We start from the raw sequence: 25,635 nt of genomic DNA, 5'->3' as shown, positions 1-25,635 counted from the left end.
AACAACTTAAACACATATAACTTTTCATGTAAAACAGTTACATTTCTTTTCAAAGCATCATCATGGCATTACTGTTCTGCAACAGTATATTTCTCAAGTTCAATTCTTCACATCCCCTTTAAGAGGGGACCAAGTCTTTCTAAGGTAGCTCGTCTTCTCAGCCTACCAGTCCATGCAAAGGTTCCAGCATTGATATCTTCGCAAAGTGTCTTTTAACTAAAACCAGTAGGAAAGGTATCTTCGCAAAGTGTCTTTTAACTAAAACCAGTAGGAGGCACCCTTAAGAAGGTGCAACTATTTACAAGGAAGTTCGAATCATGCACAGTCCATGATTACTGCAGTTCTTTAAACTTGTGCAAAATTTTAGGAAAACTCAGAACAAACACAGGGATCCCGGGTCAACAAAGGGATCCATTAACCCTGGACGGGTTCTAGCAGCAAACAATCAGGAATAGTTAAAACAATAAAATAGCAACTATTTACATTTTCAGGTTTCCGAGGTTTACTCTTGTTCAGGTGGCCTTGGCCCCTGGCTCCCGGCTAATGTCGCGCCAGTATCACTGGTGGGTCTTCTCGGTGCAGTCAGACCGCTTGATGCCTGAACCTGAAGACGGATCCTAGCTGCCAGCTCAGTTGCTGCAATGACATGTGCAGTGGCAATGTTGGTAAGCTCTGCTACATTTGGTTCAATCACAGCTGAAGTAGTAGATGACACTCTCTCAGGTCCACGTCGGCGAACGTTACGGGCACACCCTTCCTGGGCACTCCGATGGCGGGTATCTCCTGACCGTACAGGCTTCAGACCCTGGTTCACGGCTGATGCGGCGGGGGTTTGTCCCATCTCTTTCCAGTCTTTCCATTGGGAAATCAGGCACTGCTTATATTGCTCCCAAGTGAGCACGGCAATGGCGTGACCTCTTCTCCAAACCCCATTCGGCTCAATCCGGGGGGCCTCCCACCGGAGAATCACTCCCTCCGAGCTCACATCTAGGAACTCTCCCATTGCGGTCGGTGGCGGGGATACCAGACCCTTCATTACTTCGAGGGATGATGCCACCATTCCCGCCATCAAGAGGCAGCTACTGTTGTGAAGGGGGTCGGTCGCGGGAGCGAGATCGAGCGGGGATGCAGGGGTACCTTCCGTACCTACACCTGATGTGGTTCCACCGATGTCGATCTGATCCATTGACAAGGGTGCTGGAGTCGGCTGCAGCCCGGACTGCGGCTCCTCCAATAGGATTCTCGGATTCGGCTCCGCTTGCTGTAGTTCCTCCTCCTCTAACTCCGAAGTCGGGATTGGTGGACGTAGCCCCGCTGTCGGGTCCGCAGGCCTCCGGTCTATCGTTGGTGAAGGAGGACAAGCCGGAATCGCTTCCTCCTCGCTCAGGCACTCGCTGTTCATAATCGCTGCCCGATAGTCGGTGGCAGTGCATGCACCTAACTCCGCCATTTCTCCGAGGTCGGGCTTCTCCGTCACCAGCCCCTCGCTGTTGCATATCAAGGGGTGTTTCTCTTCCGTTTTGGGGCAGGTCATTCCTCTGCAACCAGAAGTGCAGGGGGCGGTAGCCATTTCTCGCGCCACACTGGGAGTCTCCGCCCATAACACGCCCTCCTTCTTCTCCAAAGTAGCAATGGCGGCGCCTTTTGGCGGGAACTTTTGGCGGCTAATGGCGCAGCACAGTCTTACAATAAAGTACAGTCCAAGTAAATCACAGTCTCTAGGCACACATGACCTGATTCTTCAGGCTTAAGTAGATCCTGTTCGTGACGCCAAGTTTGGAGCGCCCCCACACCGCCGCAGGGCCGAGGGGTACCCGGAGCCAGGCCTCTGGGTCTCAGTCCTGGGGTTGTCACGGTGGCTAGACCCGGTCCGTGGCCCTGTCTGTCAGTGGGGGACGTCCGGTGCAATAAGTCGTGTTGTAACGGTGCAGTTGTGGGGTGCAGGTCGCGATAAATAACAAGGACACCAGGTTGCAGTCTCTTTACCTCTTTACTGGAGATCTCTGAGTCCTCAGTCCAGAACACGGTTCACCAGGCTACGCAAGTCCAGCCGGTCCAATGGCACCTCCAGAGTCCTCCTCTCAGGTGGAAATCTGTGCCTTCCTTCTAGCGCTATGTGTTGTAGTCCTTCCCTGCTGTGCTCACGGAAAGTGACCCCACAACGGTTGTGTCTGTTTCTTAAGTTCCCTCACAACTCGATTTGATGTTCCTCTGTATTCCACCCCTCCCTGTATTCAGGTTGGAATGGCACCCGTTTGTCAGGTAGGCCTGGAGTTCTTCCGGGACCCTAGAGACGCCCCTCTCCCGCAATTGCCCCCCAAGACTTCATAGGTGATATGTGGTAGACAGCCCGCCTGAGACCGACTGTCCTGCCGCTGTTTGGAGTATGGCTTGAAGCTGTATTCTAATCCACTCCCTCGGCGTTCCGGCCACCGGTATTGCGCCTCAGCAGGGTGCTGCCTCTTTCAACAAAGCCCCTGCTGGTATTCTCCTATTGCTTGATCTCGTTTCTCACTCAGCACAATCTGCCTCGCTTCTAGTCCTTTCTTGGGCACCGCCGCTAAGCTGAGCAGGCACGGTCCCGTTACGTTCTTTCAATGCCAAGCCTCTGCCAGGATCCCACCCCTGGCAGAGACCCTACAGTCTCTCCCTTCGCAACACCCTCTGCCACAGGGTGTTGCTCTGTTCAATCCCGTCAGCGTTCTCTCTAACTTCCTGCCTGACCCCCAGTTTACCCACTATGGTGGGGAGTGGCCTAATGAATAGCACCCTTAGCTCCCCCCGGAGGCCCTGCTGTGAAACATATTGGTGTCTGTGATACCTGATTGGAGGAACTCCTTCAGTGCCATCGAACGTACCATGGCTCCCCTTAGTGGCAGAGCCACAGTACTGCAACGACCAGGACTCTGGGGCGCTGCAGAATCCACTGCGTTTCCGCGCGGATTTTTCCGCAACATGTGCACAGCGTTTTTTGTTTCCCATAGGTTTACATTGTACTGTAAACTCATGGGAAACTGCTGCGGATCCGCAGCGGTCGAATCCGCTGCGGATCCGCAGCAAAATCCGCAAAGTGTGAACATAGCCTTAGGTTCTATGTGTGCGCACTCTGCAAAAAAGCCTGTGTGTGCTCTCCCGCCTGAGGGAATACTGTGCCAAAAAGCCGGTGTGTGTATTCTGCATCCCTGCCTGTTGGAGTACTGTTTCAAAAAACCTCTGTGTGTTCTCTGGACCCCTGCCTGTGGGAGTACTATGCCAAAAAGCCTCTGTGTGTATTCTGCATCCCTGCCTGTGGGAGTACTGTGCCAAAAAAGCCTCTGTGTGTACTCTGGACCCCTGCCTGTGGGAGTACTGAGCCAAAAAGCCTCTGTGTATAGTCTCCACCCTCACCTGTGGGAGTACTGTGCCAAAAAGCCTCTGTGTGTACTCTGGACCCCTACCTGTGGGAGTACTATGCCAAAAAGCCTCTATTTACACTCTGCACCCCCTGCCTGTGGGAGTGCTGTACCAAAAAGACTGTGTGTGTGTACTCTGCACTGATGTCAATGGGAGAACTGATGTGCCTGTATGACTAGTGAGCCTTAAAAATAATTATACTCCACCATTGTTTCTGTACGAGTTGTGGCTAGGCCTAAAAATAATTATACTCTACCGCTGTCCCTATCCGAGTTGTGAGCCTAAAAAATAATAATACTCTGCAGTTGTCTATGTGCGAGTAGTGTGTCTAGAAACCAGTTAAAAAAAATGAGTAGACCATCAATGAGGGGACGAGGATGTGGTGGTGGTGTAGCTGCTGCTGATGGTGGTGGACCTGCTGCAGGGAGAGGATGCAGTCATTCTGTTCATGCTACGTGCCCAAGTACAACACCTTCCTCTTGTGCATGTAGGCAACAGGACATATAGAATTTGTGGGGCCAAATACCGCTAAACGAATGGTGAGGCCAGAACATGTTGAGGCGATGTTTGATTGTATGGCTGAGAGTGCCTCCAGTTTTTCGCATTATCTTCCACCCAGTCCGCTGCAGAAAGCACTGAGTTGGCACCTGAGGACCATGGTCATCTAGCTTCCACCTCACCCCTTGCAAATCAGCCAAGCAGTCTGAGCCTCCAGTCATCTAGCAGTTAAGTCGCCCGTCAGGGCAGTGGGGATACTTGGTACCGGGTCCGATCGCAATTTAAGGGGTGGTCATGGTGGCAGCAACCCGGTCCGTGGCCCTGGGCGCCCAAGTAAAAGGGACAGTTTTTAAAGGGGTTGTGGAAATAATGAAAGTTTGTGATGCCACCTGTGGTTCTCGGTCAGAGGTGACCGATGCTACTTAAAGGGGTCCTCTGGGGGCAATCATGCTGCAGCAAAGATGGTGTTACTTCCCACAGGTGAAGTGGTGTCCCCAGGGCTCCCGGGTGTTAGCAAGCCTGAGTACATGTGGGAGTTGCCTGGTTGCTAGGGAATCCCCACATGTTATAAAGCTGTCTAGTAGCCGCAAATCGTCCAGCTGTGGCAAGGAAAACTAAATCTCTGAGCAGTCATAAATATTCGGAGATCACCCGAGCGTGCTCTGGAAAACCCGAACAACGAGTATTTTCGCTCATCACTAGTCTTGAACAATAGAAAAACTATAGAAAAGACACAAATGAATACACCAATAAAAACCAGTGCTGTGCATATTATAAGAGCATACTATACATCATCCCAAGTCTTAGGGTACCGTTACACTAAACGACTTACCAACGATCACAACCAGCGACACAACCTGGCCGTGATCATTGGTAAGTTGCTGTGTGGTCGCTGGGGAGCTGTCACACAGACAGCTCTCCAGCGACCAACGATGCCGAAGTCCCCGGGTAACCAGGGTAAACATCGGGTTACTAAGCGCAGGGCCGCGCTTAGTAACCCGATGTTTACCCTGGTTACCATCGTAAATGTAAAAAAAAACAAACAGTACATACTCACATTCCGGTGTCACGTCCCCCGCCATCAGCTTCCTGCACTGACTGAGTCAGCGCCGGCCGTAAAGCAGAGCACAGCGGTGACGTCACCGCTGTGCTCTGCTTTACGGCCACCGCTGACACAGTCAGTGCAGGGAAGCTCTTGGCAGCAGCGCGTGCATTGCAGCGCTCCTGCCGAAAGCAGTTTTAACCCTGTGGACGCCGGGGGACGTGACAGACATCAGAATGTGAGTATGTAGTGCTTTTTTTTTTTTTACTTTTACAATGGTAACCAGGGTGAATATCGGGTTACTAAGCGCGGTCCTGCGCTTAGTAACCCGATATTTACCCTGGTTACAAGTGAACACATCGCTGGATCGGCGTCACACACGCCGATCCAGCGATGACAGCGGGTCATCAGTAACGAAATAAAGTTCTGGACTTCTAGCTCCGACGGATTTATCAGCTGGATAAATCTTTGGTAGGAGCGTGGAATCCTTCGTAGGGGCGAGCTAGAGATCCTCACTGTTGTGAAGAATTCCACGCTCCTCTTACCTGGCTTCAGCATCTGGATTCCATGCCACTCCGATGGATGTTCACAGCCCTCTGCTGGATTCCATGCCCCTCCACTGTGCACAGTGGAGGGGTGTGAAATCCAGGAGCAGAAGCAAGGTAAGCCCGCCTTTATCTGCTGCCGGATGAAAGATCGCCGTTTACATGGCAAAGGTTTATCCGGTGGCGGATACATTTTTCAACTTGCAAAGATCAAGGGATCAGCAGATAAATATGTGTTCCCTTGCTCTTTGGTAGTTTTCAAACAGGCATATCTCCACCAGATTTATCCTTCATAGGATAAATCCGCTGGATAAATATGACCATGTAAAAGGACTTTTACGATTGCCTATGATGTGTGAGGAAACCTGGCAGTAAGAGATGGACCCCCTTTATTTACTTTTAATTCCCTGACAGGGTGTAATAAAAATGTTTTTCTAAATTGAACAACCTCTTTAAAATAAGTCCAGTCCCTATATTTAATTATTGTACCGAAGTCTGTCAAAATCACTAAAAATGTTCACCTTGGAGCTAATACTAGAAAGTACTGAAGAAAGGACATTTTTAGTGATACACTGACAGGAGGTGATCACTCCTGCAGTGCATCTCACTTTACGGCACCGCTGCGTGAGAATTTTCTCACGCAGCGGTGCCGCAAGTGACAGCAAGAACTCCTGTGACCTTTCTCACTGCGGCACAGTGATACACTGCAGGAGGATTACCTCCGATCAGTGTATTACCGGAGGCCCTGTAGAACAGTCACATCTCCCGATGTGACTGTTCTACACGTGAGATCATGGTGGGACACTCGTTATTAAATGGACTACAGTGGAAGGGTAAGTATATGTTGGTTTATTATTTTATTTTTGTTGCAGGAGATGCGGGCATCAGGGACTAGGTGTTTGGTGAGTATGAATGTTTTTGTATTGTTTTACAACTGAACACAGTCATGCGGGATAATGGGACTACTGTCCCATCATTGTCTCATCCTGTCACTGTTATATGTGACAGCAGACATAGCCGATGGGAGTAGTAGTCCCATCAGCCAATGCCTGGCTACACACACAGAAACACACAGACAGATCTAAAATATATAATGTCCAGAGCTATATATAATATATAATGTCCAGACATCTATACTATATAATGTCCAGACAGATCTATAATATATAATGTCCAGGCAAATGTATAATATATAATGTCCAGAGATATATTTATACACCGACTCTATCTGGGAGCAAATATTGCCTACTGAGTGTGTGACGAGGCTGTGTATAGTATATACAACACAGAGGTGACTGCCAGCCCTCACTTTTTAGGGCGCTCATTCCAAATCCAGGGAACCCTCCTGGGTAATACGTATATTCAAAAGTCAAAAGAACAGCGCTCCAACGGCTGTGTGTAGTGACCTGCCGAGCAGAATTTCAATAAGCGGTAAATCAATTTCTTTTACAGCTTGTATAGAATGGTTCATTGTCCTGTGAAAACTGAACACGTGCTGCCGAGAACACGTGCTGCGAAGATTGTTCTGTGCGCATGGATAGCGCGGTATTCCAGTCTAAACAGGCTATTAAATAACCACCAACTAACTTCTTTGTAGCTCTCTCTCTCTTAGGCCTCTTTCACACATCTGTTTTTTAGAATCAGTCACAATCCGTCAAAATGTTGAAAAGACGGATAGTGTGCAGATTGTAAAAAACTGATGCACTGGATCGTTTTTTTTAATGGATGTTTCCATCGAGGCAGTTGTAGCTGGAATTTAAGGCTATGTGCACACGTTGTGTATGCGTTTTTACCTCGTTTTTTCACCGTGAAAACGCATACACAACACAACCCATTGAATTCAATGGGATACTCACCTTCTGGCAGTCCCCGCAGCTTTCCCGATCCTCGCGATGCTCCCGGCAGCTCCCGTTCCAAGTGATGCCTTGCGACAAAGACCTGTGATGACGTAGCAGTCTCGCATGATGCTACATCATCTGGGGTTATTGTCACAAGGCATCACTGGGAACGGGAGCTGGCGGGAGCATCGCGAAGATGGGGAAGGCTGAGGGGGCTGCCGGAAAGTGAGAATATCACAATTTTTTTTTTTTATTATTATTTTTAACATTATATCTTTTTACTATTGATGCTGCATAGGCAGCATCAATAGTAAAAAGAGAGAGAGAGAATTTCCCTGACTGGAAATTCTTCCAGGCATGCTCAGTTTCAAAAGACGGAACCCGTCTCTGGATTCCTGCTTTTGACAGTCAGCGACAGATCCTGCGCCCATAGGCTTCCATTATAGCCAACGACGGACGGCGCAGGATCCGTCGCTGTCCGACTTTTCGACATACAAAAAAAAGTTCCTATGTCCGTTGTCTCTGGCCGACGGACAGCGATTTTACGATGGATCCGTCAAACGACAGATGAAACGGAAGGCCATCTGTCAGAAACCATCGCTAATACAAGTCTATGAGAAAAAAACGGATCCAGCAGAAACATTTGCTGGATCCGTTTTTTTCTAAAAACGATGGATTGTGACTGATGCCAAAAAACGGATGTGTGAAAGAGGCCTAAGGTGTTTAACAGGGTGTAGCAATCGCTGTTGCCCCTATGACCAGGCCAGGTGGGTGAGGAACCTGCTGACGCCAGCAAGTACTCCAGCTAGATGTGTGACCTTGGACACACATTGCTGCTCAGACCCTTCGGGTCCATGTGTAGCAGTGCACGCTGCCGGCCAATCAGAAGCCAGTAGCTGACGCAGGTGTGCATGTAACTGGGGGCGCAAGGCTGTGACATCATGCACTCCCGTCGGTTGCATGGTGAAGTCAAAGGATGCTGCACTGTGAAGGAGTGAATGTGATTTTTTTTAAATCAGTGGGTACATGGTGGCCATACTACTACATGCTTGACTATTGGGAGTGCATTATACCATATGGAGAACTATGGGGAGTGCATTATACTGTATGGAGGTCTATGGGGTGCATTGTACTATATGGAGGACTATGTGGGTGCATTATACTATATAGAGGACTATGGGGTGCATTATACTATATGGAGGACTATGGGGTGCATTATACTATATGGAGGACTATTATGGTGCATTTTACTATATGAAGGACTATGAGGGTGCGATATACTGTATGGAGGACTATGGGGAGTGCATTATACTGTAAGGAGGACTGTGGGGTGCATTATGCTATAGGGAGGACTATAGGGAGTACATTATGCATCTTCTATGGAGCCCCATGACTTCTATGTACTCCCTTGGTTAGCATAATGGTTCATTTTTGTTCTATACAATAAAGAACATTGGCAGAATGGTGGACATATATCAGGATGGGGATATATATTGGGATGGGGCCAGGATGAGGGACAAATACACAAGGATGAGAGACATATATAAATATAATTCAGGATGGGGTGGGCTCTGTCCCAATCTTGCACTGGGGCCCATCAGACTCTAGATACGCCACTGGTATTTGGCCACCTTAAAAACCAGAAAAGATTTGATCTGCACAATGGGGTCATTGCAGATGACAGCCTCAGCTATGCTGCATTTTACACCTTCAGCTCTGCAGCCTACAATCCTCACATCTTACATTTCACATCCTCAGCTCTTACAGATTTAACAACCTTTTTTTTTTACTTGACACCATTCTGCTATATCTGACACCCTCTGCCCTCACCAATACTACACTCAACAAACTCATTGCAGCTTCTTCTGAAATACTAACCTTACCAGAATTTGATATTCTCAGTTTGGGATATCTGACAAATTGAGATTTTATTACATCTGACAACTTCATTCTGACAACAAGCTAAATGTGACTAAAAACAGCTTCCTGACTACATCAGGTTTGCTCAAACCTGCAAAATCTTTATGTCTGACGCCCAGCTCATCATTATATGATAACCGCAGCTCTGCTACATCTGACCTCACCTTTGCCCGATCCAACAAACTCCAGCCTGCTGGATCTGACAACCTCAGTCTTAGCAGGACCATAGATGTTTACTGTTACTTACTGCCGGTTACTGCTCTGCGACTAGTCCCAGCAATGTGTGTGTCCCAGCAGGGCGGGAGACTGGGCACCGCCTCTGCACCTCAGCCCCCGTAAGTGGTAACAGTCACCTTCCGGACACATAGGTTTGTTGTGACAGTGTCAGCAAGTATCAGCAGGGACTACAGGGAGAGTCGGCACCACGTGTTCTGACCGCTGCTCTGCGGCCCCCTGCCTTTAGGGATGCTCCGCCGCCTGAGGCAAAGTACTCAACTTGCGTCATGATAGCAGCACCCCTGCCTGCACAGTAGGCAACTTGAGCCGTCTCTTTGGGGTCTCTGTCTATGGTGACTCCGAGCTCTGATTGCTGCTTTACCTCAGGTGTTATGTGGGCAAGTCTCTTTTAGTTTCCTGCCCTCTGGTTCTGCCATGGGACCTGTAGTTCCTCACGACCTCGGGCTCCTGGTGCCCGGTTTGTGTGCTCAGCTTAGAGAGGCCCAGTCGAAGCCCACCTCTAGCTCATAAGTCCTTCTGTTCTCCTTCACTGTCTGCTACCAACTGACTACTCCTCCAGACCAGGATGTTTATAGGGAAGTTCCCCTTAAACTGGGTTTAGAGCTCCCCCTTCTGGCCTGGAGTCAGAATGTGTTGCATGTAAGGTTACCTGCCAAAGGGATCCCTCCTGTCTCCAGGCACAGCACTACCCTCCCCGAGAGGAAGGCAGCACCACTGTGGTACCCGAACTCCTGGGGTGCCACACAGTCACAGTGACTCTGCCGCGAGTGGCAAGAATCCGAAGGATATCCTAGTCAGAAGTCACTATGTGACAAGTCCCCCCAACATGTTCGGTGCTGGTGTGCAGAAATGGGGCTGCTTCCCATGCAGCTCATTTGTTGCGTGCAGAAATATCACACGTGCAACTACTTTTACCAGTAGAGTAACTACTGGGGGGTAGAGGGGGCCCAGTTCCTTGAAGGGGCCCACCCGCACCAATGGCCGCTTCTGTTATTAAAAAATTGTACTCTAAAGTCTAAAAACAACTATAGGCGCTGCACACAATGTATTTTTACGTGAGTGATTCTACTGCTGCTGATAAAACGGACCTAACTACCAAACCTGTCCGATATAGGATGGAAAAATACCAGCCATGAAATGTATAAATATAACTATCTGCGCTGTAGATCACAAGATAAATGGTTAATAAAGTTATCTGTATGTGTTGTCCACCAAAGCGTAAGTACACCACTGCCTGTTCCAATATAGATCAGTACATTTTTAGTGCTTTATATATAGTCTAAAAAAGTCTGCTGTTTTACCGGTTGTTCCACTCTGAAGTTCTCCTGGATCTGCCCAGCCCTCAGGTGTAGTGCCGTAGTAATCCTCTGGGTGAATACAGGCGATGAAATAAAAGGTGATTCCTTTTCAAGATATGTATGAGGATAAGGCGGAGAACTGTCCCGGCCGGTGACAGTCCCCCCTTACCTCACCGATGCTGTTCCTGGATTCACAGCGTGAGCCTCTGCTTCCACTCACTTGTTGCCGACGAGGCGCAGCACAGCCGCAGGACCTCGTGTGACGTCACTTGCACGTGATGTGGCACGTGAACGGCCAGCAAATTGCACTCAATACCATAACAAGTCTATCCAACGCGTTTCAAAGTCCACGGACTTCTTCTTCAGGGATGGTATGGTGCTAGTCAGAGCTGATATTTATATTGTCTAGCTAGTGGAAGCTTCAGATCTCATTGGTTAAATGCAAAAAGTTCAATTTCGCTATTTAACCCGTTCGGAATCAGTGTATCTAGTTCAAAAATCCATTTGCTTTCCTCTTTTGACATCTGGTTAATAAAATTACCTCTCCGCCAACTTTTTTTAACAGTTTTAATCCCGGTTATTCCAATGTCCCTTATAGAGCCCCCATGGTGTTCTCTAAAATGTAATGATAGAGGGTGACCCGCGAATTTTTTCTTGATGTTCCGTAGGTGCTCCCCTATACGTACGTGTAGAGGTCGTATAGTGCGCCCTATGTATAATTTGTTACATGGGCATTTAATCCCATAGATTACTCCGCGGGTAAGACAGGTAATATGTTCTTTAATATCGGCTTCATTGCCTTTATGGCTGATGTTAAATTGTTTTTTTATATTTAGTTCCCTACATGGTAGACATTTTTTGCAGGGAAAAAAACCAGATGGAATTTGTGATATAAATGATGGTTTTGACCTTCCGGGCTTATACACGGATGGAGCTATGATGTTGCCCAGATTATTCGCCCTCCTGTAGACGAACCTTGGGCATTTGGTTAATGTCTCTCCAATTACCTTGTCTTCTTTAAGTATGTTCCAATGCTTGTTGACAATTTTCCTCAAAAAATGGCTATTAGAGTTATATGGCGTTATTATAGGTATCCCATCATTTTCCATATTAGGACTTTTTTTCTTTTTCAATTTAAGCAAATTTTGTCTTGATTGATTCCCTACCTTTTCTTTAACCCTTAGTAGGGTCTCTTTATCATATCCTTTTTTGCAAAACCTCTCTATCAGAACATTTGTTTCTTTATTAAAATCTTCTAATTTAGAACAATTTCTGTGGGCCCTTATAAACTGACTCTTAGGTACGTTCAGAAGCCAGCTGGGCAGATGACAGCTATTGAGTGAAATATAATTATTTGAATCTGTTGGCTTATGATATAAGGTAGTTTGGATCCTATTTCCCTCTATAAAAATTTTCAAATCTAAAAAATTTATTACTTTATTACTACTGTTAGCTGTAAAATTTAAAAAATAATTATTTTTATTGAGATCATTAATAAAATTTGATAATAAAACCGGTCCCCCTGACCATATAAAAACTATATCGTCTATAAAACGCTGCCATAGGACCAGGTTTGCTCGTAGGAGTCCGTCCACATAAATGTGATCTTCCTCCCACTTACCAACATATACATTAGCATAACTTGGGGCAAACCTGGTACCCATGGCAGTGCCCCACTGCTGGGAGTAGTAGTCCTTCCCAAAACAGAAGTAATTGTGGGTAAGTATAAAATCTATACACTCGATAATAAAAGAAATTTGATCCCCCGGTAAGTTTGCATCCTTAAGTAGAAAATGTTTAGCTGTTTCACAGCCTTTCTGATGTTGGATAACTGTGTAGAGAGATGTAATGTCGAGAGTGCCGATGATATAATGGTCCTGCCATTGGACAGTTTGTAATATCCGTAGAATATGTGCACTGTCTTTTAAATAAGATGGAAGTGATGGACATAATTTCTGTAAATGGCAGTCGACATATCTCGACAAATTGGTTGTAAGTCCGCCTATGGCTGAAATTATTGGCCTCCCTGGTGGGTGAAGTGAATCCTTGTGTATCTTGGGCAAATAATAAAAATACGGAATCCTAGGGTGTGTGATGTTAACAAAATTATATTCAGATTTATTTAAAAAACCTCTATGTAGTCCTGATTTAATTAAATTTTGCATCTCACACATATAGCTTTCGGTCGGATCCGCCTTAAGTTTTTTATAAGTACGTATATCGCCCAACAAGCGTAATGATTCTCTATTATAGTCCTCGGTATCCAGGATCACTATTCCACCCCCTTTATCTGCTGGCCTTATTGTGATTTCTTTATTATTTTGAAGTTGCTTAATTGCCATTCGTTCGCAATGAGGTAGATTATATTGATATTTAGAACACTTTTTGTTTGATATCCTCCTAATGTCATTTATAACGTTCTTCTGGAAAGCATTAAAGGCCTCCGAATATTCCTGAATCGGATGGAAATTCGATTTGTTTCTCAGGGAGGTGTGTTGATATGGGTCAAATGTCACCATATCCCCATTCGGTTGCTCACTAGCAACTTTCTTCTTCATGTAATATTTTTTAATAGACAACTTCCTCATAAACAATTTTATGCCTACAAAGGCTTCAAATTTGTTGAATTTCGTGCTAGGAGCATATTTTAAACCCTTATTTAGTAGATTATTTTCATAAATACTTAACGTGTGGCTACTGAGATTGAAAATCTTGTGTTCTACCGTTGTTGGTTCGTTTTTTTGTTGTTCGTGTTGTTGTTGGTGTTTGTTCTTTTTTTTGGTAAATTTCCCGGCCCTGCACCCCCTCTTTCGTGGTTTTTTCGAACCACCTGAAAAAAAGGAAGGTGACTTTGTTTTGTCTTCTGTTGTTTTAATTTCCTTGGTTCAGCAGGTCGAGTAAATGCTTTACTCGTAGTTGGTCTATGGGGGCTTAGTTCTCTTTGCTCATTTTCGAAAGAGTTTACTTCGTTTTCAAGCAGAAGAAACCTATTTTGCATATTTGTGGATAATATGGGAGTAGAAATCTCAGGACCATTACTTTGAATGTCACCTTCAGTGTCTAGATCAATATTAGCATTATTCTCAATAATCTCACTTGAGGCATTCTCTGCATCTGAGGTGACATGTATGGAAAATCTTTCACTCAGGGATAAAAAAGACCCTTCTCTTTCCTGAATTTCATCTATTGTAACCAGTTGACCATTTTTCCTCATAGAACACTCATCCTCATTGTTAGATACGTTCCTCCTTAATGTTTGGTATTCGTCCGTTCTGTCAATTTTGTTCAATTGAGAGATATCTCGATTTTCTGATCTTAGATCCCTATGAAATTTTCTTTGTTTCTTTTCCACAATTTCTTTTTCTTTGGTCTTAATTCTCCTCCTTATACTATTAGTAAGATGTATAATCTCCTGAAAATTTTCAAAGGGTTTTATATCTTCAAACAAATCAGAGATTTCGTTACGAATCCTAATTAGCCCGTCTTTCCTTTTCTTAATAATAAACATGACCACACTCCTTGAGAAATCATTAAACATTGCATCCCATTCAGCCAAAGTTTCTAGGTCACCAATGTCTCCTGATAGAGATTTATGTACTACCAGACCTTTAGGTATACAGTTCAATGACAGGTATCTCTCTAACGTTGCTATTTCCCATAAGTCCCGCATTTCTTTAATTAGGTGTTGTTCTAAAGTTTTCAATGATTCGATAGCTTTACTTAGGTCCTCTTTATTAGGATCCAAGTATGTTGTTTGGAGGTCTGTTTGAAAGAATTTTTGTATCTTATAAATCCTTTCCTTTCGGTCACTCCAAAGTTCAGTCATTGTTAATAAGTAGTGCTGCAGCCAATTAGTAACGGTAGTTATGTAAATATTTTATATAAAAATATAAAAATATAAAAAATTGTACTCTAAAGTCTAAAAACAACTATAGGCGCTGCACACAATGTATTTTTACGTGAGTGATTCTACTGCTGCTGATAAAACGGACCTAACTACCAAACCTGTCCGATATAGGATGGAAAAATACCAGCCATGAAATGTATAAATATAACTATCTGCGCTGTAGATCACAAGATAAATGGTTAATAAAGTTATCTGTATGTGTTGTCCACCAAAGCGTAAGTACACCACTGCCTGTTCCAATATAGATCAGTACATTTTTAGTGCTTTATATATAGTCTAAAAAAGTCTGCTGTTTTACCGGTTGTTCCACTCTGAAGTTCTCCTGGATCTGCCCAGCCCTCAGGTGTAGTGCCGTAGTAATCCTCTGGGTGAATACAGGCGATGAAATAAAAGGTGATTCCTTTTCAAGATATGTATGAGGATAAGGCGGAGAACTGTCCCGGCCGGTGACAGTCCCCCCTTACCTCACCGATGCTGTTCCTGGATTCACAGCGTGAGCCTCTGCTTCCACTCACTTGTTGCCGACGAGGCGCAGCACAGCCGCAGGACCTCGTGTGACGTCACTTGCACGTGATGTGGCACGTGAACGGCCAGCAAATTGCACTCAATACCATAACAAGTCTATCCAACGCGTTTCAAAGTCCACGGACTTCTTCTTCAGGGATGGTATGGTGCTAGTCAGAGCTGATATTTATATTGTCTAGCTAGTGGAAGCTTCGGATCTCATTGGTTAAATGCAAAAAGTTCAATTTCGCTATTTAACCCGTTCGGAATCAGTGTATCTAGTTCAAAAATCCATTTGCTTTCCTCTTTTGACATCTGGTTAATAAAATTACCTCTCCGCCAACTTTTTTTAACAGTTTTAATCCCGGTTATTCCAATGTCCCTTATAGAGCCCCCATGGTGTTCTCTAAAATGTAATGATAGAGGGTGACCCGCGAATTTTTTCTTGATGTTCCGTAGGTGCTCCCCTATACGTACGTGTAGAGGTCGTATAGTGCGCCCTATGTATAATTTGTTACATGGGCATTTAATCCCATAGATTACTCCGCGGGTAAGACAGGTAATATGTTCTTTAATATCGGCTTCATTGCCTTTATGGCTGATGTTAAATTGTTTTTTTATATTTAGTTCCCTACATGGTAGACATTTTTTGCAGGGAAAAAAACCAGATGGAATTTGTGATATAAATGATGGTTTTGACCTTCCGGGCTTATACACGGATGGAGCTATGATGTTGCCCAGATTATTCGCCCTCCTGTAGACGAACCTTGGGCATTTGGTTAATGTCTCTCCAATTACCTTGTCTTCTTTAAGTATGTTCCAATGCTTGTTGACAATTTTCCTCAAAAAATGGCTATTAGAGTTATATGGCGTTATTATAGGTATCCCATCATTTTCCATATTAGGACTTTTTTTCTTTTTCAATTTAAGCAAATTTTGTCTTGATTGATTCCCTACCTTTTCTTTAACCCTTAGTAGGGTCTCTTTATCATATCCTTTTTTGCAAAACCTCTCTATCAGAACATTTGTTTCTTTATTAAAATCTTCTAATTTAGAACAATTTCTGTGGGCCCTTATAAACTGACTCTTAGGTACGTTCAGAAGCCAGCTGGGCAGATGACAGCTATTGAGTGAAATATAATTATTTGAATCTGTTGGCTTATGATATAAGGTAGTTTGGATCCTATTTCCCTCTATAAAAATTTTCAAATCTAAAAAATTTATTACTTTATTACTACTGTTAGCTGTAAAATTTAAAAAATAATTATTTTTATTGAGATCATTAATAAAATTTGATAATAAAACCGGTCCCCCTGACCATATAAAAACTATATCGTCTATAAAACGCTGCCATAGGACCAGGTTTGCCCGTAGGAGTCCGTCCACATAAATGTGATCTTCCTCCCACTTACCAACATATAAATTAGCATAACTTGGGGCAAACCTGGTACCCATGGCAGTGCCCCACTGCTGGGAGTAGTAATCCTTCCCAAAACAGAAGTAATTGTGGGTAAGTATAAAATCTATACACTCGATAATAAAAGAAATTTGATCCCCCGGTAAGTTTGCATCCTTAAGTAGAAAATGTTTAGCTGTTTCACAGCCTTTCTGATGTTGGATAACTGTGTAGAGAGATGTAATGTCGAGAGTGCCGATGATATAATGGTCCTGCCATTCTGTTATTAGGCAGCACTGAGGGAGAGCACGACAAACCTGAGACTCTGCAGGCTGGCTGGCACACCTGCAGAGTCCTCAGTGCAGAGTAACTGAGCTTACCTGATAAGATTCTGACAGGCTCTGCTCTCAGTCCTGCACTCAGCTCCGCTCCTGCGTGCCCTCCTTCATGCACGCTGGAGCTCCCCTGCATCCTAGTGCTCTCCACTGATTTACCTCAGACACTGCCTGGCCCTGTCTGACCTCATCTCTTGCTCTTCGCCTGCAGCACTTGGTCAGACATTGCCAGTGCCCTCCATGAACTACCTGCCTGCAAACTCCACCTGAGGGCGGCCAGAATGTATCAGGCTAATTAAAGGGCCACTGTCACCCCCCTCCAGCCGTTATAAACTAAAAGAGCCACCTTGTGCAGCAGTAATGTATTATGATCCGGTGACCTTGGAGCTGCATGAGACTTTCTCAGGAGTAGGTGGAACCTATACTGACCGCAATGCCTAAACTTACACCGCAACTAGAAGTAGCCGTGGGATGTACCTAACAATCCTAGACACCTCGACACAGCCGGAGGACTAAATACCCCTATAGATGGAAATGGGAATCCTATCTTGCCTCAGAGCAGAACCCCAAAGGATAGACAGCCCCCCACAAATATTGACTGTGAATATTAGAGGAAAGGCACACGCAGGTAGAAAACAGGGTTTAGCAAAAGAGGCCACTCTAGCTAAACAGGAAAGGATAGGACAGAATGCTAAGCGGTCAGTAATAAAACCCTGAAAATATCCACAGCAAATAATACAAAAATTCCACTATCTAACTAAAGACATGGAACGTATATCTGCATCTCCTGAGAATCCAACTTGACTGGAAAAATCCTGGCACAGTCTAAGCTGGACAAGAAAAAACAATGAATAGCACTGATCTGTAATGCACACCGCATGTGTGCTGGAGAAACAAAACCAGACACTTATCTTTGCTGAATTGGCCGCAGGGCAGGAGGAACCAGACTGAGATCCAAACCTTCCAAGAACAATGGACAACTGGCAAGGACTAATAAATCCTGCAACCTTAAATACCCCAGTCAGCACTGCAATCAGGGACACCTGCCCAGGATTGCAACCCAGGGACAACTATATTACCACCAACAACCACCGGAGGGAACCCAAGAGCAGAATTCACAACAGTACCCCCCCCTTGAGGAGGGGTCACCGAACCCTCACCAGAGCCCCCAGGCCAATCAGGACGAGCCAGATGAAAAGCACAAACCAATTCGTCCGCATGGACATCGGAGGCAAAAACCCAAGAATTATCCTCCTGGCCATAACCCTTCCACTTGACCAGATACTGAAGTTTCCGCCTCGAAAGACGAGAATCCAAAATCTTCTCCACCACATATTCCAACTCCCCGTCAACCAACACCGGAGCAGGAGGGTCAACAGAGGGAACCATGGGCACCACATATCTCCGCAACAAAGATCTATGGAACACATTATGAATGGAAAAAGAAGCAGGAAGGGCCAAATGAAAAGACACCGGATTAATAATTTCAGAAATCTTATAAGGACCAATAAAACGAGGCTTGAACTTAGGGGAAGAAACCTTCATAGGAACATGTCGAGAAGACAACCAGACCAAATCCCCAACAAGAAGCCGGGGATCAACGCACCGACGGCGGTTAGCAAAACGTTGAGCATTTTCCTGAGACGTTAAATTGTCCACCACTTGAGCCAAATCCGCTGCAAACTGTCCACCACAGAATCCACACCAGGACAGTCCGAAGGCTCAACCTGCCCCGAAGAAAAACGAGGATGAAAACCGAAGTTACAAAAAAAAGGCGAAACCAAGGTAGCCGAACTGGCCCGATTATTAAGGGCAAACTCAGGCCAACGGCAAGAAGGCCACCCAATCATCCTGATCCGCGGACACAAAGCATCTCAAATAGGTCTCCAAGGTCTGATTGGTTCGCTCAGTTTGGCCATTTGTCTGAGGATGAAATGCCGAAGAAAAAGACAACTCAATGCCCATTCTAGCACAAAAGGACCGCCAAAACCTAGACACAAACTGGGAACCTCTATCAGACACAATATTCTCCGGAATGCCATGCAAACGAACCACATGCTGAAAAACTAATGGAACCAAATCAGAGGAGGAAGGCAACTTAGGCAAAGGTACCAAATGGACCATTTTAGAAAACCGGTCACAAACCACCCAGATGACAGACATCTTCTGAGAGACAGGAAGATCAGAAATAAAATCCATGGAAATATGCGTCCAGGGCCTCTCAGGAACCGGCAAAGGCAAAAGCAACCCACTAGCACGAGAACAGCAGGGCTTGGCCCGGGCACAGGTCCCACAGGACTGCACAAAAGAACGCACATCCCGCGACAAGGAAGGCCACCAAAAGGACCTGGCAACCAAATCTCTGGTACCAAAAATCCCTGGATGACCAGCCAATACAGAACAATGAATCTCAGAAATTACCTTACTAGTCCATCTATCAGGAACAAACAGTTTCCCCACTGGACAGCGGTCAGGTCTATCAGCCTGAAACTCCTGAAGCACCCGCCGCAAATCAGGGGAGATGGCAGAAAGAATCACCCCCTCCTTGAGAATACCAGCCGGCTCAAGGACTCCCAGAGAATCAGGCAGAAAACTCCTAGAAAGGGCATCCGCCTTCACATTCTTAGATCCCGGAAGATACGAGACCACAAAATCAAAACGGGAGAAAAACAAAGACCATCGAGCCTGTCTAGGATTCAACCGCTTGGCAGACTCGAGGTAAATCAGATTCTTGTGATCGGTCAAGACCACAATGCGATGCTTAGCTCCCTCAAGCCAATGACGCCACTCCTCAAATGCCCACTTCATAGCCAACAACTCTCGATTGCCGACATCATAATTACGCTCAGCAGGCGAAAACTTTCTGGAGAAGAAAGCACACGGTTTCATCAAAGAGCCATCAGAACTTCTCTGAGACAAAACGGCTCCTGCCCCAATCTCAGAAGCGTCAACCTCAACCTGAAAAGGGAGAGAAACATCTGGCTGACGCAACACAGGGGCAGAAGTAAAATGACGCTAAAGCTCCTGAAAGGCCTCCACAGCCGCAGAGGACCAATTCACCACATCAGCACCTTTCTTGGTCAAATCGGTCAGAGGTTTAACCACAGTAGAAAAATTAGCAATGAAGCGGCGATAAAAATTAGCAAAGCCCAAAAATTTCTGAAGGCTCTTCACAGATGTAGGTTGAGTCCAATCATGGATGGCCTGGACCTTAACAGGGTCCATTTCAATAGCCGAGGGTGAAAAAATGAAACCCAAAAAAGAAACCTTCTGAACTCCAAAAAGGCACTTAGACCCCTTCACAAACAGTGCATTAGCACGAAGGATCTGAAATACCATCCTGACCTGCTTCACATGAGACTCCCAATCATCGGAGAAAACCAAGATATCATCCAAATATACAATCATAAATTTATCCAGATACTCCCGGAAAATATCATGCATAAAGGACTGAAACACAGATGGAGCATTAGAGAGCCCGAAAGGCATCACCAGATATTCAAAATGGCCTTCGGGCGTATTAAATGCTGTTTTCCAGTCATCACCCTGTTTAATACGAACAAGATTATACGCCCCTCGAAGGTCGATCTTAGTAAACCAGCTAGCCCCTTTAATCCGAGCAAGCAAATCAGAAAGTAAAGGTAAAGGGTACTGGAATTTGACCGTGATCTTATTGAGAAGGCGATAATATATACAGGGCCTCAAGGAGCCATCCTTCTTGGCAACAAAAAAGAACCCCGCTCCCAATGGTGACGAAGACGGGCGAATATGCCCCTTCTCTAAGGACTCCTTTACATAACTCCGCATAGCGGCATGCTCTGGCACAGACAGTTTGAAAAGTCGACCCTTAGGGAACTTACAGCCAGGAATCAAATTAATAGCACAATCACAGTCCCTATGAGGAGGCAGGGAACTAGACTTAGGCTCATCAAATATATCCTGGAAATCTGACAAAAACTCAGGAACTTCAGAAGAAGGGGAAGAGGAAATTGACATCACAGGAATATCACTATGTATCCCTTGGCAACCCCAACTAGTCACAGACATAGATTTCCAATCCAGCACCGGATTATGTACCTGTAACCATGGAAAACCCAGCACAACAACATCATGCAAATTATGCAACACCAAAAAGCGAATATTTTCCTGATGTGCTGGAGCCATGTACATGGTCAAATGTGTCCAGTACTGAGGTTTATTCTTGGCCAATGGCGTAGCATCAATCCCGCTCAAGGGAATAGGGCTCTGCAAAGGCTCCAAGGAAAAACCACAGCGCCTGGCAAAGTCTAAGTCCATTAAGTTCAGGGCAGCGCCAGAATCCACAAATGCCATTACAGAAAAGGATGACAATGAGCAAATCAGAGTAACAGACAAGAGAAATTTAGGCTGTATAGTACTAATGGCAACAGACCTAGCGACCTTCTTAGTACGCTTAGGACAATCAGAAATAGCATGAGCAGAATCACCACAGTAAAAACACAGCCCATTCTGACGTCTGAATTCCTGCCGTTCTGATCCAGTCAAAGTCCCATCACATTGCATAGGCTCAGGACTCTGCCCAGAGGACACCGCCATATGGTGCACTGTTGTGAACTCTATTTCTGGGCTCCCTCCTGTGGTCACAAGCGGTATTGTGTGAGTCTTGTCTTTCTGCAGGTTTGTGGCTTATCAGCTGTTTCGTTAGCTGTGGGTGTTTCCTATTTAGCTCTCCTGGAGACTCAGTCCCTTGCCTGCTATCAATGTATTCAGTGCTAATCTGATTCCTTCTGACTACCTTGCCACCAGTCTCTTCCAAGAGAAGCTAAGTTACCGTTTGCTTATTTTTTGATCATCAGTGTTCATTATGTTTCTTGTCCAGCTTGCCAAAATGTGATTTCCTAGCTTGCTGGTAGCTCTAGGGGGCTGAGATTCTCCCCTCACACCTTTAGTTGGTGCGGGGGTTCTTGAATACTCAGCGTGGATATTTTACAGGGTTTTTTGCTGACCGCATAGTCCACTTTCTGTTTTCTGCTATCTAGTATTAGTGGGCCTCATTTTGCTGAATCTGATTTCATCTCTACGTTTGTGCCTTCCTCTTACCTCACCGTTATTATTTGTTGGGGGCTTTCTATATCTTTGGGGATTATTTCTCTAGAGGCAAGTGAGGTCTTATTTTCCCTCTAGGGGTAGTCAGTTTCTCAGGCTGGCTCGAGATGCGGTCAGTCCAGTTACCACCTCCCTAGAGCTGGTTCTATGTTCTGTAAACTTAGCTGGAATATTAGTGATCCTCAGCCACTAAGGATCATAACAGTATAGCAGGCCAAAAGAAGTGTTTAATGCATCGCAGAAGCGGGATTAAAAGAAGCTCTGAGTACAATTTTTTTTTTCCTCTTTCTTTGCTGCAGTCTGTCTAGCTTCTTTCATCCCCTTATACTCAGGGTGGTTTTGAGCTCAGCTGCAGACATGAATGTTCAGACTCTGACTTCTAGTGTGGATCATCTTACTGCAAGGGTGCAAAGCATTCAGGATTTTGTTATTCATAACCCTATGTCTGAACCAAAAATACCTATTCCTGAGCTGTTTTTTGGAGATAGATCTAGGTTTCTGAATTTTAGGAATAATTGTAAATTGTTTCTATCTTTGAGACCTCGTTCCTCTGGAGATTCCGCTCAGCAAGTTAAAATCGTTATCTCCTTGTTGCGTGGCGACCCTCAAGATTGGGCCTTCTCTCTGGCGCCAGGAGATCCTGCATTGTTGAATGTGGATGCGTTTTTCCTGGCGCTTGGATTGCTTTATGAGGAGCCTAATCTTGAAAATCAGGCAGAAAAGGCGTTGCTAGCTATCTCTCAAGGTCAGGATGAAGCTGAGGTGTATTGTCAAAAATTTCGGAAATGGTCGGTGCTTACTCAATGGAATGAGTGTGCCCTGGCCGCAAATTTCAGAGATGGTCTTTCTGAAGCCATTAAGAATGTGATGGTGGGGTTTCCCATCCCTACAAGTCTGAGTGATTCAATGGCCTTGGCCATTCAGATTGATCGGCGTTTGCGGGAGCACAAATCTGCTCATCCTCTGGCGGTGTTGTCTGAACAGAGACCTGAGTCTATGTAATGTGACAGAATTCTGACCAGAATCGAACGGCAAAATCATAGACGTCAAAATGGGTTGTGCTTTTACTGTGGTGATTCTACTCATGTTATCTCAGCATGCTCTAAGCACTTAAAAAAGGTCGCTAAACCTGTCACCATTGGTACTTTACAGCCTAAATTTATTTTGTCTGTGACTTTAATTTGTTCTTTGTCATCCTACTCGGTTATGGCTTTTGTGGATTCGGGTGCTGCCCTGAATCTGACGGATTTGTCGTTTGCCAGGCGCTGTGGTTTTGTCCTGGAGCCTTTGGAATTTCCTATTCCTCTGAGAGGAATTGATGCTACGCCATTGGCTGAGAATAAGCCTCAGTATTGGACGCAAGTGACCATGTGCATGACTCCTGTACATCAGGAGGTGATTCGTTTTCTTGTGCTGCATAATTTGCATGATGTTGTCGTTTTGGGTCTGCCATGGCTGCAGGCCCATAATCCAGTTTTAGATTTGAAAGCTATGACTGTGTCAAGTTGGGGTTGTCAGGGAATTCATGGCGATACTCCGTTGGTGTCTATTGCTTCTTCCACTCCTTCTGAGATCCCTGAGTTTTTGTCAGACTACCAGGATGTATTTGATGAGCCCAGGTCCAGTGCCCTTCCTCCTCATAGGGACTGTGATTGTGCTATAAATTTGATTCCTGGTAGTAAGTTTCCTAAGGGACGACTTTTTAATTTATCTGTACCAGAGCATGCTGCGATGCGGAGTTATATATAGGAGTCTCTGGAGAAGGGACATATTCGCCCATCCTCTTCCCCTCTTGGTGCAGGATTTTTTTTTGTGGCCAAGAAGGACGGGTCTTTGAGACCTTGTATAGATTATCGTCTTCTGAATAAAATCACGGTCAAATTTCGGTATCCTTTGCCATTATTGTCTGATTTGTTTGCTCGGATTAAGGGTGCCAGTTGGTTCACCAAGATAGATCTTCGTGGTGCGTATAACCTTGTGCGCATTAAGCAGGGAGATGAATGGAAAACAGCATTTAATACGCCCGAAGGCCATTTTGAGTACTTGGTGATGCCTTTTGGACTCTCTAATGCTCCTTCTGTGTTTCAGTCCTTCATGCATGACATCTTCCGGGAATATCTGGATAAATTTATGATTGTTTATCTGGATGAAATTTTGTTTTTTTCTGATGATTGGGAGTCCCATGTGAAGCAGGTCAGGATGGTGTTTTAGGTCCTGCGTGCTAATGCTTTATTTGTGAAGGGCTCAAAATGCCTCTTCGGAGTACAGAAGGTTTCCTTTTTGGGTTTTATTTTTTCTCCTTCTACTGTGGAGATGGACCCAGTCAAGGTCCGGGCCATTCATGACTGGACTCAGCCTACGTCTGTTAAGAGTTTTCAGAAGTTCTTGGGTTTTGCTAATTTTTACCGTCGCTTCATCGCTAATTTTTCTGGCGTAGTTAAACCTTTGACGGATTTGACCAAGAAAGGTTCTGATGTGACTAATTGGTCTCCTGCGGCCGTGGAGGCCTTTCGGGAGCTGAAGCGCCGGTTTTCTTCAGCGCCAATCTTGTGCCAGCCAGATGTCTCTCTTCCCTTCCAGGTCGAGGTTGATGCGTCTGAAATTGGAACAGGGGCTGTTTTGTCGCAGAGAAGCTCTGATGGCTCTGTGATGAAGCCATGTGCTTTCTTTTCAAGAAAATTTTCGCCTGCCGAGCGGAATTATGATGTTGGTAATCGGGAGTTGTTGGCTATGAAGTGGGCATTTGAGGAGTGGCGACATTGGCTCGAGGGAGCTAAACATCGTGTGGTGGTCTTGACTGATCACAAAAATCTGATTTATCTTGAGTATGCCAAGCGCCTGAATCCTAGACAGGCTCATTGGTCGTTGTTTTTCTCCCGTTTTGACTTTGTGGTCTCATACCTGCCTGGTTCGAAGAACGTGAAGGCTGATGCGCTTTCTAGGAGTTTTGTGCCTGACTCTCCGGGAGTCTCAGAGCCGGCTGGTATCCTCAGAGAGGGAGTGATTTTGTCTGCCATTTCCCCAGATTTGCAACGAGTGCTGCAGAAATTTCAGGCGGATAGACCTGATCGTTGCCCACCAGAGAGACTGTTTGTCCCTGATAGATGGACCAGCAGAGTCATTTCCGAGGTTCATTCTTCGGTGTTGGCGGGGCATCCTGGGATTTTTGGTACCAGAGATTTGGTGGCTAGGTCCTTCTGGTGGCCTTCCTTGTCGCGGGATGTGCGTTCCTTTGTGCAGTCCTGTGGGATTTGTGCTCGGGCTAAGCCTTGCTGTTCTCGTGCCAGCTGTTTGCTTTTGCCTTTGCCTGTCCCGAAGAGGCCTTGGACGCACATTTCCATGGATTTTATTTCGGATCTTCCAGTATCTCAGAAAATGTCTGTCATCTGGGTGGTGTGTGATCGTTTTTCCAAGATGGTCCATTTGGTGCCCTTGCCTAAGTTGCCTTCCTCCTCCGATTTGGTTCCTTTGTTCTTTCAGAATGTGGTTCGTTTGCACGGCATCCCTGAGAATATTGTGTCTGACAGAGGATCCCAGTTTGTGTCCAGATTCTGGCGGTCCTTTTGTGCTAAGATGGGCATTGATTTGTCTTTTTCGTCGGCCTTCCATTCTCAGACTAATGGCCAAAACGAGCGAA

General features: G+C 45.4%; 1 protein-coding gene across 2 annotated transcripts in view; it reads right to left on the bottom strand.

Moving 5' to 3' along the window:
• Positions 1–25,635, bottom strand: part of LOC143781301 (uncharacterized) — a 618,193-nt gene that overhangs the window by 174,617 nt on the left and 417,941 nt on the right. Inside the window, exon 1 of one of the 2 annotated variants that reach the window (XM_077267834.1) lies at positions 10,775–11,174. The exons of the other annotated variant lie outside the window; for it this stretch is intronic. The gene's annotated coding sequence lies outside the window, so the exon portion shown is untranslated. Of the gene's footprint in view, positions 1–10,774; positions 11,175–25,635 lie in introns of those variants that run through there. 2 annotated transcript variants of the gene reach the window in all.

This window comes from Ranitomeya variabilis, chromosome 6, assembly GCF_051348905.1.
Source record: "Ranitomeya variabilis isolate aRanVar5 chromosome 6, aRanVar5.hap1, whole genome shotgun sequence".
Classification (NCBI taxonomy): Eukaryota; Metazoa; Chordata; class Amphibia; order Anura; family Dendrobatidae; genus Ranitomeya; species Ranitomeya variabilis.
This window is presented reverse-complemented; position numbering and strand designations above follow the sequence as displayed.